Below are 12,701 nucleotides of genomic sequence, written 5' to 3'. Positions count from 1 at the left end.
CTGATAATCCAGAGAGATTTGACTGGTATGAATGTGTTCTGGGTTCAGAGGGTTTTAACTCAGGAACACACTGCTGGGATGTGGAGGTTAAAGAGAGTCCAGTCTGGAGTCTTGGAGTAACTACAGCATGAAACCAAAGGAAGGGAGGTGTTTTCTTTAACACTGATGTCTGGAGTGTGCAGTACAGATGGTCTGATCACTTTGGTTTTCCTGTTAAACAGGATCTTGATCGTGTGAGAGTTGATCTGGACTATGACAGAGGAACGGTGTCATTCTCTGATCCTGTAACTAACACACATTCACAACCACCTTCACTGACACAGTCTTTCCTTGTGGTCTGGTTACTCTCTGAGGATCTTACTATTGAAAAATCCATAAGCTTTGTACCTGTAGGCCTGCATTAACCTGCAATCATTTTAATAGTATGAAATTAGATGACCCACTTCTTGTGAACCTTGTCATTTAGATAGCCAGGTTTTTTTGTTTGTTTTTGTTTGTTTTACTTTAAACTTTATTAGTTTTGTTTAACTTACTTCCAGCAATAATATTTTTATTTGAATTCAGTTCATGCAATGTTATTTGGGAGGTATATACAATAAACATTTTGAGATCTTACACCACAGACAAAGGTCTTTTCATCTTAATTGTGGCATCTTCATAATTCACTTAATTCCTGTGTAAAATTCAAAACTGGTAGAAAATGTTGTGTTGACATTAAATTGGCTGAAATTGGCTTGCTTTCTTTCTTTCTGTCTTTCTTTCATCTCTGACTTGAATTTACTGACTGGACACTCAATTTTTTTCTATAAGTCCATTATACTTAGTTATAAAATAATCAGTAAATGTCAGTTTATTGAATATAAAATATTTAACCAGCCATTTAGGTCAGCAATATTTAACCACTCTATTTAAAAAAAGATATATTCTTTGCATTTGAATCTGTGTTAACCCCAGTAACAAATAACACAAGCATTTTAACAATCATTTTTCTTTACATTTATGAGCAACCTTATAAAGTACAACATCTCAGGTTATGTATTTGAAATGCCTCCAGCAAAGCGCCCTCTAGGGAACTCAGTGCGAATTCCCTTTCGAATGGGAAACTAATCCTGTGTGACTGATATGCATCAAATTGGGTGATTTTAGGTCAGTGTTTTCACTGTCAATGATGCTCTCTGACAGTAGGGAATAGAAAGACGGCCGCTCAAACACATCCAGTGGCTTCATATCGGAATGGAAGTTTAGAATGCAATGAGCAATCCAGTCATTATATAGATCAGTGATTACAACATAAACAGAAAAGTTCAGGCCCTTGAAGCTGATTCACATTTCTGTTACTGAGTTCAGCAGATATTCTTTTGTCACTTGTGAATTGAGATGGCACAAGAAATCATCACAAAATATATGAATTGATTAACTTGTTTATTAACTTATTAGATTAATATATTATTTGTATTATTTATTATTTACTTAATTAACATTTTTAAAGGGGCCCAATGACGTTTCTTGTTGAATACAATAGTGTAATTTCTATGGCAAAAATATTTTTTTTTCTTTCTGTACATTTAAGAATCAGATTCGTAAACGGCTTTAATCAAGTACTTCTATAGTATTTCAAGTATAAGTTCTATCAAGTATTTTTATTTCATTCAACATTAATGTAGATTACAAATAACATTTACATCCATGTGCATCAATGAACATATGATCATGTACATATAATGGAAATAAACAATTATTTATTTATTGTTAGCCTATGTTTAACAAATGAATTCAGGTGAAGTGGGCTGTTTCAGCTTGACAGTGCTGTGTTCAGTGTTTTGCACAATCAGAGCATAACTGTGTTTCCCTATCTGTCGTACATTCCGAGTTGTGTCGAGTTAGTGTACGACACCAGGGGTCGCTCTTGAGAGCCCAAACACCTCTGACAGTTTTGAGAAAGGCCAATGAAAATTGGGTGTGCAGATTTGCACAGCTGGCCACGCCCCGGACATCCGGGTATAATAGGGCAGCGTGTGCATCTGCTCACTCGTTCTGTTCTTCGGAGCCGAATGCAGCGTCTCTGCGTGAGATGCAGCAACATTCACCTCTCTCGTCGTTGGATCTGCAGCACAGACAGCGGTCTCTCCCTCTCCAGCTCAGCCTGTGTTGTGAGAGTCCCCTGGTTGCGTCGACGGCGATCTTGAAGAGCAATCTTCCTTCTAAAAGAGTGATTTCTCTGATAGAGCTGGCACGGTAGGATTGTGTGTTGGTTAACATATCTTTCCCTCCGTGTCATCCTGGTTGCGGCTTACCTTCCCAAACGATCGACACGACCGTTGTGTTCAGTGTTGAGTTATGCTCACACTGATGCAGCGCTTGTTGTTGACTCATGTTTTGCTTGCGAGAGCTCGATCATGGACGCGCTTTGCTCGTCAGCCGCGTGCTTTACGTGAAGCCGCGGCTCGCTCCGACTGCTTCCCGCTCCGGTCCTTCTACTTTCGGGTACGAGGCCGTTGCGATGTGCGTCGGTAACGAGCATTAGGAAGCAGGGAAGGCTCTGCCGGGTGAAAACCCCACAAACCTCTCGCTCCTCGCGTCCCTCGATCCAAACGATCAACACGACCGTTGTATTCAGTGTTGAGATTCTCACATATGGCACACAAGCCATATGCTTACGTTCCCGACTACCACCCGCTCTGGTCCTTCTACTTCCGGGTACGAGGCCGTTGCGATGTGCGTTGGTGACGAGCATTACAAAGCAAGGAAGGTTTTGCCGGGGGAAAACCCTGCAAACCCCTCGCTTTGTGCGTCCCTCGATTGAGTTTCCGGACAAGTTTGTTAGTCTGTCTCAGTACAGCTGACTTTCTTATTCAGAACTCCTAATTGGGCGGAAATGGTTAGCGGCAGCATCGCTAAGGAAGGGCGTGACCTATTTGAAAGCAGAAACTTCAGCTGAGCAAGCCTCTACGGGGGACTGATTCTCAGTTTGAGGTGGATGCTAAAAATGGCGGCCGTGCCTGAAACGGGCAGCCAAGAAGGGGCTGGTTAATAGACATCTGGGTAACGACCTGTACGCTCGTTTCCAGTGTCTGTTTCCCGGAAGTGCACGAGAAGTCGGTGAAATTGCGGAAAGCCCATTTAAAAAAAAAAAAAAAATGGTCAGAACGTGATAAACCAACTTCTCCTCCTTCATCACTCTCAATGGGGGTCCAGCGAGGGGGTTTCAGAGGTTCCCCCAGGCGGAGGGGGCGATTGCAGTGTAGTCCCTGCTAATCGCCGCTGCTTGTGGGATTCCTTCCAGAACTCCCGTTCAGGGCCTGTAAGTTCTTCCGGGCAAGGCTTACGCGGCTTCTGGACAGGCTGCGTCTGCCTTACATACCACGGCCATCCTCTGGGCGTTCAGGCCGTGGCGTTGCGAGCTCAGTACGAGGGTGGTTCCAACCTAGAGCTGTGAGTCGTGGCGCACACTCTAGGAAGTGCGATTTCTACTTGTTGGTCCAGGAACGCCACCTGTGGCTGCACCTGTCAGAAATGCGGGAAATTTGAAGTCCGCTTCTTACCCCCCATTTCCCAGGTTGGTCCTTCTGGCAACACCGTGATAGAATTTGCAGCGAAAGTCCTTCACGGTAGGAGCAAACAGAGCCGCGGGTCAGGGCTCCGGCCCTCTACCCCCGACTACTCCTGTCTGTTCGTCGCCACGCACGGTCGCCTATAGAACTCCTGAGGCCCTGTGACAGCCGGACAGTCAGAGATCTTGTGGGAAGGTGGCAACACAAGCTTGTCAGTAGGCTTGCTAGAACCCTCGTTAGGCTTCTAGTTTTTCTTCTGACGAGCAACCCAGAGCAGGCGGGCTAGCTGACCCGTCCAGATCCACTCTCGACCCGGGGATGAGAGATGGATTCGGCACAAACTCTGCATAATGCCAAAGACACACCGCGCTCTTGGGGCTTTATCTCCAAACGCGGCGTTCTCTGCCTTATTCAGCCATGACATTCCCATTCCAGGTACGTCGGGTATAGTTCCCTGTGACCTTAAGCTTCTCAGAACTACCTGACTTGGCTATGCAACTCAGGTTGCAAGGCATCCGCTAAGGTCTACGGCATTCTCTTATAAATCGACTCAGGGCAAGAATGCTATGGTCCCTTAAGCGGAGATCGCAGCCCCCCTGGGAAGGGTGCGATAGATCCTATCCCCTCAGCCAAAATGAAGGAAGGGGTTTGCCGACCCCTACTTTGTTGTACCAAGATGGGTGGTTGACTCATACCAATCTTTAAACAGAGGTTTTTGAATCGGGCCCTTTCTCAAGCTCCCGTTCAAACATTAGCCCTTGAACACACATCCCTTGTGTGTCAGGGCTTAAGATTGGTTGATGGCATTGGACCTGAGCGACACGTACTATCATGTCTTGATCCTCCAAGACTCTGTCTTCGAGACCAGGCTCATCAGTACAAGGTTCCCCCTGCGGCCTATCCCTGCCGCCCTGCGCCTTTACAAAGGTAGTGGGGGCTGCCCTTGCCCCCCTCAGGGAAGTGGGCATCCGCATTCTCAATGATCTTGACGACTGGCTATTCCTAGCTCACTCGTGGGATATGGGTTGTGTACACAGGGGCATGGTTCTCAACCATTGGCCCAGTTGGGAATTCGGGTCAACTGGGAAAAGAGCAAACTCTCCCCGACACAGAGGATCTCTTTTCTCGGCGTAGAGCTGGACTCGGTTAGTATGTCTGCGCGTCTCTCCCCAGAGCGTGCACAGTCAGTTCTGAGGTGTGTGGCAACACTCAGATGCGGTCAGCGGTCCCCCTAAAACAGGTTCAGAGGCTGCTAGGGCACATGGCATCCTCAGCCGCGGTCACGCCTTTGGCTTTGATGCACATGAGACCGCTGCAGCACTGGCTTCATACTCGAGTCCCCAGGAGGGCGTGGCGTCAGGGCACATCCCGTGTGAACATCACACCATCGTGTCGCCAGACACTCAGCCCTTGGACAGACATTGTGTTCCTATGGTCAGGTGTCCCCTTGGAACAAGTGTCCAGACGCATCGTTGTCACCACAGATGCTTCCAAGATAGGCTGGGGTGCCACCTGCAACGGGCAGGCAGCTTCCGGGGTCTGGACAGGCCCCCAACTGTTCTGGCACATAAATTGTCTGGAGTTGTTGGCAGTGCTTCTAGCTCTGAGGAGGTTCCGGCCTATGATTCGGGGCAAGCATGTGTTGGTCAGGTCCGACAACACTGCGACTGTGGCCTACATCAACCACCAGGGCGGTGTACGCTCCTTTCGCATGTCACAACTAGCCCGCCATCTCCTGCTCTGGAGTCAACACAGACTCAAGTCTCTACGTACCACTCACATTCCGGGCGAAACCAATCGTTTAGCCGATTCCCTGTCATGACAGGTTTTGTTCGGAGGCGAGTGGAGGCTCCACCCCCAGTCGGTCCAACTGATTGGGATCGATTCGGCCAGGCAGAGATGGTTCTCTTTGCCTCACCGGAATCCACCCACTGCCAGTTGTGACATGGTCTGACCGAGGCCCCCCTCGGGTTAGACGCACTGGCACACAGTTGGCCGAGGGGCTGGCTCAAGTATGCGTTTCCTCCAGTGAGCCTCATCGCACAAACTTTGTGTAAAGTCAGGGAGGACAGAGAACAGATTCTCTTGGTGGCCCCCTTCTGGCCCAACAGAACCTGGTTCTCAGACCTGGTGCTCCTGGCATCAGCCCCTCCCTGGCGCATTCCTCTGAGGGAGGACCTCCTTTCTCAGGGGAAGGGCACATTCTGGCACCCGCGCCCCAATCTTTGGAACCTCCACCTATGGTCCCTGGACGCGACCATGAGGACTTCAGAGACCTTTCACCTTCAATGGTAAACACACTTCTACAGGCAAGAGCCCCCTACGGCTGTATGACTTAAAGTGGCGCATCTTTGAGAACTGGTGTTCTTCCCACGGGAGGGACCCACGGAGCTGTGGTATCGAATCAGTGTTATCCTTTCTCCAAAAGGGCCTGGACAGGCACCTATCTGCATCAACACTCAGAGTTCATGTCGCAGCCATATCAGCTAACCATGACCTGGTGGGCGGCAGATCGGTGGGGAAACACGATTCGGTTTCAGGTTTCTGAGGAGCTCAGACGGCTCTTTTTGACTGCGCTCACTTCCATCAAAGAGTGGGAGACCTCCTAGCCCTCTCCGTGAACAGTTCGTGCCTGGAATTCGGACCAGCAGATTCTCACGTTGTCTTGAGACCCCGGCCTGGATACGTGCCCAAGGTCCCCACCACTCCCTTCAGAGATCAGGTGGTGACCTTGCAAGCTATTCCTCTCAGGAGGATGACCCCAACCTGACCTATGTTATGCCCAGTCCGTGCCCTGCGCATCTACATGGAACAAAACTCAGCCCTTGAGATGTTCGGAACAGCTCTTGTCTGTTATGGAGGACAGCAGAAGGGGAAAGTTGTCTCCAAGCAGAGGATCTCCCACTGGCTGGTAAACGCGATCTGGATGGCCTACCGGGCCAGAGGCCTACCCTGCCCTCTGGAGGTAAGAGTCCATTCGACTAGGAGCGTTGCTGCCTCGGCAGCCCTTGCAAATGGGGCCTCATTAACAGACATCTGTAGAGCTGCAGGTTGGGCTACACCTAACACATTTGCCAGATTTAATAATTTGCGCCTGGAGCCAGTGTCAGCTAGAGTCTTGAACACAAATTCTTGACTCTGCACACTGGCTGGTGTAGAGCTTGCCTAAAGCGCTTCCCCCTAACGGTGATTACGCTTTGTTGAGTCTCAGTAGGTTTCCTGAACGCGAATCCTGGGCACCGTTCCATCATTGGCACTCCTGACGTAGCAGAGTTTGGCGGAGGAACTCATTACGAAATCTCAACGCAAGGTATGGTTACTTCTCTAACTCTTGGTTGGATTTGTGCCCCATATGTAGTGGCTCCTCATGTAGTGGCCCCATGTGTGTATTTTCCACCTATAACTCCTGTGGTGCGGTGTTTTCCCCTGAAGACAGGTTTGTCTCTAGGGCCTGAGTCAGGTTGTCTCCCCGGGTGTGAGACCCACCTCAGGTCCCATATTTAATGATGGCACTTTATACCCCCCCTTTTGGGCAGGTTGTGAACTCCGTAGTGCCTTTTCCTTCGGGAAACCGGCACTTCCCCAACGTTCTCGAGACACTCAGCCACTCCACTGAGGAAGGCCCGGCTGCGGGACACTGCTGTAACAGGTCAGTCTTGGACGTTGGATGGTCACGACGAGGTGAGCTGCACTTACGTTAACACGTTGCCCTGTTACACTTGCGCTTATCACTCGTGACGCGGCCAGACATGTGGCGTGTTTTTACGGGGACCCCTAGTGTCGTACACTAACTCGACACAACTCGGAGTGTACAACAGATAGGGAACGTCTCGGTTACGTATGGTAACCCTCGTTCCCTGATGGAGGGAACGGAGACGTTGTGTCTCCCATGCCACATCTCTGGTCTGCCTCTGAGTGAGCTGAGACGCTCAGCTCCTCAGATCAGAACGAGTGAGCAGATGCACACGCTGCCCTATTATACTCGGATGTCCGGGGCGTGGCCAGCTGTGCAAATCTGCACACCCAATTTTCATTGGCCTTTCTCAAAACTGTCAGAGGTGTTTGGGCTCTCAAGAGCGACCCCTAGTGTCGTAAACTAACTCGACACAACGTCTCCGTTCCCTCCATCAGGGAACGAGGGTTACCATACGTAACCGAGACGCTTTAATTAAAGGAACTCTATTTTTTAAATGATTAAATAGTTTTGGCTGATGCAATATGACCCTGGTGATTGTGACTACAACTCAAAGGACTCCATCATCATGAAAGATATTAAAGCAGGGGTGCTCAGCCCCATTCCTGGAGATCTACCTTCCTGTAGAGTTCAGCTCCAACCCTAATCAAACACAACTGAACCAACTAATTAAGATCTGAAGGAGCACTTGATAATTACAGACAGGTGTGTTTGATCAGGGTTGGAACTAAACTCTGCAGGAAGGTAGATCTCCAGGAACAGGGTTGGGCACCCATGTGTTAAAGCCTTTGACATTCAGATTTTTATTTGCCTTTCTAAAGGGAACTCACACTGCATCCTATAGAGGGCGCTATGGGTAATGACTCCAGCATAACATGCTTAACCTGAGAAGTTTTAAATGAAGTGTATGTAAATTAATAGTTACTTCAGATGGTATCTGCATAATGTCTTCTCAGGGCAGGATAAGCAATATATTGAAAACGTTTAAGTGGGTGTGTCAGTAACTGATCCAACACAATATGTATATATATGAAGAGTTCAGATGCAAAACCAGCTAAAAGCCATCTCGGTCAAAAATGAGATAATGATACTGAGTGAATGCTCCTGACACATAGTATACATCCATCAAATACTTTTACTTCAAACTCGCTAAATTCCAGCCTCAGCCCAACCAGAAGTACCAGTACTTACATAGAAACCAATACAAAGTAGCCAGAAAGAAATGCTCATTTTAAAGAAATACATCAGATGGATTTAGAGGCTTTTGCATCTGATTATATTATATGCATCTGATCATATATATTAAAACATGAACGTGAACATATATGTGTTAATATTGCTCTATTCACCCTTTTTTTCCTGTAAGGGTGGGTGTGCCCATTTGTAAATTTTATGGGTCAGGCTTCCAGTCTCATCTGCATCCAGCTATTTTTATCTGTACAAAACAGCTTGTTTTGCTGCTTGATATTGCAAATTGGTGTGTCTTACCATTATTTTAATGTATTATCTTACTTATGTGAACACACTGGTTTGTAGTGCAAACAGATTTACCGTTTACTGCACATTGCTACTCTTTTCGTTATAGATGATAAATGGACTGCAGTAGTTTGCAATATTCCTGTTGTAAAAAATGTTCCTGTTGTGTAAAATGTATTTAATTGCTGAATTAACTGAATTGACTGAAATTAGATGAATTTAGCAAAAATTCTATAAATAAAATCACTAAATCACAATAAAATCAGTGAAAATGGCCTGGATATTATAAAGGTGATAATACACCAATATATAGCATATGTTTTGTTTATTTCTAAACACCTGTTTTGAGTAAGCTAAATTTTATGTGGACCGTGATAATTATGAAAGGTATTGAAGAGATACTAACAATGTTACAGGTATGTTTATTATTCCAAAATAAATAAATAAATAAAACAGTACTGCACATGTAAAGCAAGTTTTACCATAAACACACATCAACCGCATGTTAGAGTTTTATATAATTTAGATGCAAACATTTTAACAAAAAAAAAAATGAAAAAAAAAAACAAAAAAAACATTGATTCCTTTTAGGGTTGAATCTTAAAGGGTTAAACACACCTAAAGGTGATCACTTACCAGGAAGAGACTGACTTGTTATTTCTCCTTTCTGTCGTTCTGATTTTCTTCTCTTTGACAAAAGCAAACAAGAATCAGCCATCAGTGGACAACGAAGAAAAACTTTGAAGAAGCATTTTTGGGTTTGTTTCTGAACAGACAGCAGATCTTTGTGATTCTCCTGTTTATTCATGTTTAAAACCGTCGTTCAGAAAGTGAAAGTAAAGTTTAGATTGCTGGTACTTAAACAGTGAAAATGGCTTCATCAGCTGAATATGACTATAATTGTCCCGTGTGCTGTGAAATCTTCAAGTCTCCTGTTATTTTATCATGTAGTCACAGTGTCTGTAAAGAGTGTCTTCAACAGTTCTGGAGAACCAAGAAAACTCAGGAGTGTCCTGTCTGCAGGAGAAGATTCTCAAAAGAAAGTCTTCCAGTAAATCTGGCATTACAAAACTTGTGTGAGTTGTTCCTGAAGAAGAGAAATGAGAGTCGTTCATCAGGATCTGAGGAGATCTGCAGTTTACACAGTGAGAAACTCAAACTCTTCTGTGTGGAGGACAAACAGCCTGCGTGTTTCGTGTGCAGAGATTCACCAAAAACACATCAATCACACATTTAGACCAATAAGTGAAGTTGTTCCTTCATATAAGGTAGGTGTTTCTCTCAGTCATTTTACTCAACTTAATGAAACTTTGCTGTGAAAAACTATTTGCCCCTATACTGACTTTTTTCTGTTTTTGTGTTCAGTAAATAATGTCATACTAAAGTGTAGTTATTGCATACAATCTTAGAACCAACTTCATGCTGTTAAAAAAGTTTAAGTGTATTTTATATTTATTCAGGCTGCATTTTCTTTTTGTTAGGTTTTAATTTCTGAATCAATTTAGTATGAGAGACTTTTTACAGCACTGTATGATCACTGTATTCTCCTCTCTTGACTGTAATCTGGTATTTTATATATTTTTATTTTGTCCAATTGTAGGAGGAGCTTAATACACCACTGAAATCCTTACAGGAGAAACTTACAAAGAGAGAAAAAATTAAAGGAGAGTTTGAGAAAACAGTTCAACACATCAAGGTGAGAAAACAGAATCAAGAGTGATTTTCAGTACAGGTGTAGGATCACTATACACAATTATGATTTGTTATATTTAACATAATGGATTCCAGTTGATTATTTTTGTAAATGACGAGCAGTAATCTGCTTCTGGATCTGTTATATGTTGGTGTCTGAGTTTCTCTTGGATCTGAATGATGTGATGTGTTGATGTGTGTTGATTGAGATGATTGAAGTGAATGTGATTTGATTTCAGTCTCAAGCTGAGCACACAGAGCGTCAGATTAAACAGCAGTTTGAGAAGCTTCATCAGTTTCTCAGAGATGAAGAAGAAGCTACAATCACTGCACTGAGAAAGGAAGAGGAGCAGAAGAAGCAGATGATGAAGGAGAAGCTGGAGGAGATGAACAGACACATCTCAGCTCTTTCACACACAATCAAAGACACGGAGGAGATGATGAAAGCCAATGACGTCTGCTTTCTAAAGGTCTGATTTCAGATCATCCATTGATTGATTGATTGATTGATTGATTGAGTTCTTGATGATAAATGGTGTGTTTGTTCTGCAGGAGTTTCCAGTCACGATGGAAAGGTGAGTGATCTGCTGGTGTCTCTGGTCTCTCTGCTTCTGAAGCCAAAGCCACTGCAGTTCTGACTCCTGAATGTTCTTCCAGAGTCCAGATCTCACAGCCGGATCCACAGACACCTTCTGGAGCTTTGATTCATGTGCCACGTTACTTGGGCAACCTGCCGTTCAGAGTCTGGAAGAAGATGCAGGACATTGTCCAAAACAGTGAGTCTGGAGAAGATCTGTGCTGTTACACATACACTGGAAATGACACAAGAGGGAATATTTACAGATTTCAGCATTATGTGTGAATAACCAGATGAGCTACTACACCAAAATGAGCCGTAAACAAGAGAAGAACAACTTTGGTCCACATGATATTTACAGTTACAGTGATACAGCAGATCTCAGTTCAGTTTGATTGATTGACAAATCTAAAATATTTACTGTAACAACACTGACAGTGATCAGAGGAAAATGTCTGATATGTTTGATCAATAGGGCAAGTGACATAATTCATAATAATCTGTGTTTGGTTCATTCTTGATCATTATATGAACATCAGAATAAAAGTGTCTGTTGATTGTGTCTCATCAGCTCCTGTGATTCTGGATCCAAACACTGCAGATCCACGTCTCGTCCTGTCTGATGATCTGACCAGTGTGAGATACAACAAGAACAATCAACTGCTTCCTGATAATCCAGAGAGATTTGACAGGTATCTCTGTGTTCTGGGTTCAGAGGGTTTTAACTCAGGAACACACTGCTGGGATGTGGAGGTTAAAGAGAGTCCAGTCTGGAGTCTTGGAGTAACTACAGCATCAAACCAAAGGAAGGGATGTGTTTTCTTTAATACTGATGTCTGGTTTGTGTATTACGGATGTTCTGAGCGGTTTGGTTTTCGTGTTAAACAGGATCTTGAGCGTGTGAGAGTTGATCTGGACTATGACAGAGGAACGGTGTCATTCTCTGATCCTGTAACTAACACACATCTACACACATTCACAACCACCTTCACTAACACAGTCTTTCCTTTCTTCTGTACTGTTGACTTTCTGAGGATCTTATAGTCAATAGTCAGTAAACATTATACCTGTAGATCTGGATAGACCTGCTTTCATCTTTTACAATTATGATGTTTCAAATATTCAATCCATATCACAATTTCAGTATTTTTTCAACAGGAGACTAATGGATTATTGTTAATTTCCATTAAATATGTTAAATGACCATGTGTTCATTGACACAAACATATGTAAAATGTATTTAATTCAATGTAATTAATGTTAAATAAAAATAAATATGTACTATAGAAATACTTGAAACAGCCATGTTGCAGAATTATAGACATAGAGGCTTATATTTTTAATTTAGGAGATTTAATCATAGGAAATAGGTCTATAGGAATAAATGAAAAATAAACATTTTTGAATTGTACTGTTAATTCATACAGCTCCATGCTGGTGTTTCGTCTCTTCAGTTCACCTTATGCATTTTCTATAGGGTTCAGGTCAGGCAACTGGGACGGCCATGGCAGAAGTTTCATTTTATGCTCAGTGACACATTTTTGTGTTGATTTTGATGTTTGATTTGGATCACTGTCCTGATGGAAGATCCAACCACAGCTCATTATAGAACTTCTAACAGATGCAGTCAGGTTTAGATTTTTTATCTGTTGGTATTTGCTAGAATCCATGATGCCGTGTATCTGAACAAGATGTCCAGAACCGCTGGCAG

At 44.2% G+C, this 12,701-nt stretch overlaps 1 pseudogene; it reads left to right on the top strand.

The window, feature by feature from the left end:
• The first annotated feature begins 9,356 nt into the window (after positions 1–9,356).
• Positions 9,357–12,034, top strand: LOC127157948 (nuclear factor 7, ovary-like; annotated as a pseudogene).
• Positions 12,035–12,701: the final 667 nt, after the last annotated feature.

Source organism: Labeo rohita, unplaced genomic scaffold (assembly GCF_022985175.1).
Source record: "Labeo rohita strain BAU-BD-2019 unplaced genomic scaffold, IGBB_LRoh.1.0 scaffold_1273, whole genome shotgun sequence".
Classification (NCBI taxonomy): Eukaryota; Metazoa; Chordata; class Actinopteri; order Cypriniformes; family Cyprinidae; genus Labeo; species Labeo rohita.
This window is presented reverse-complemented; position numbering and strand designations above follow the sequence as displayed.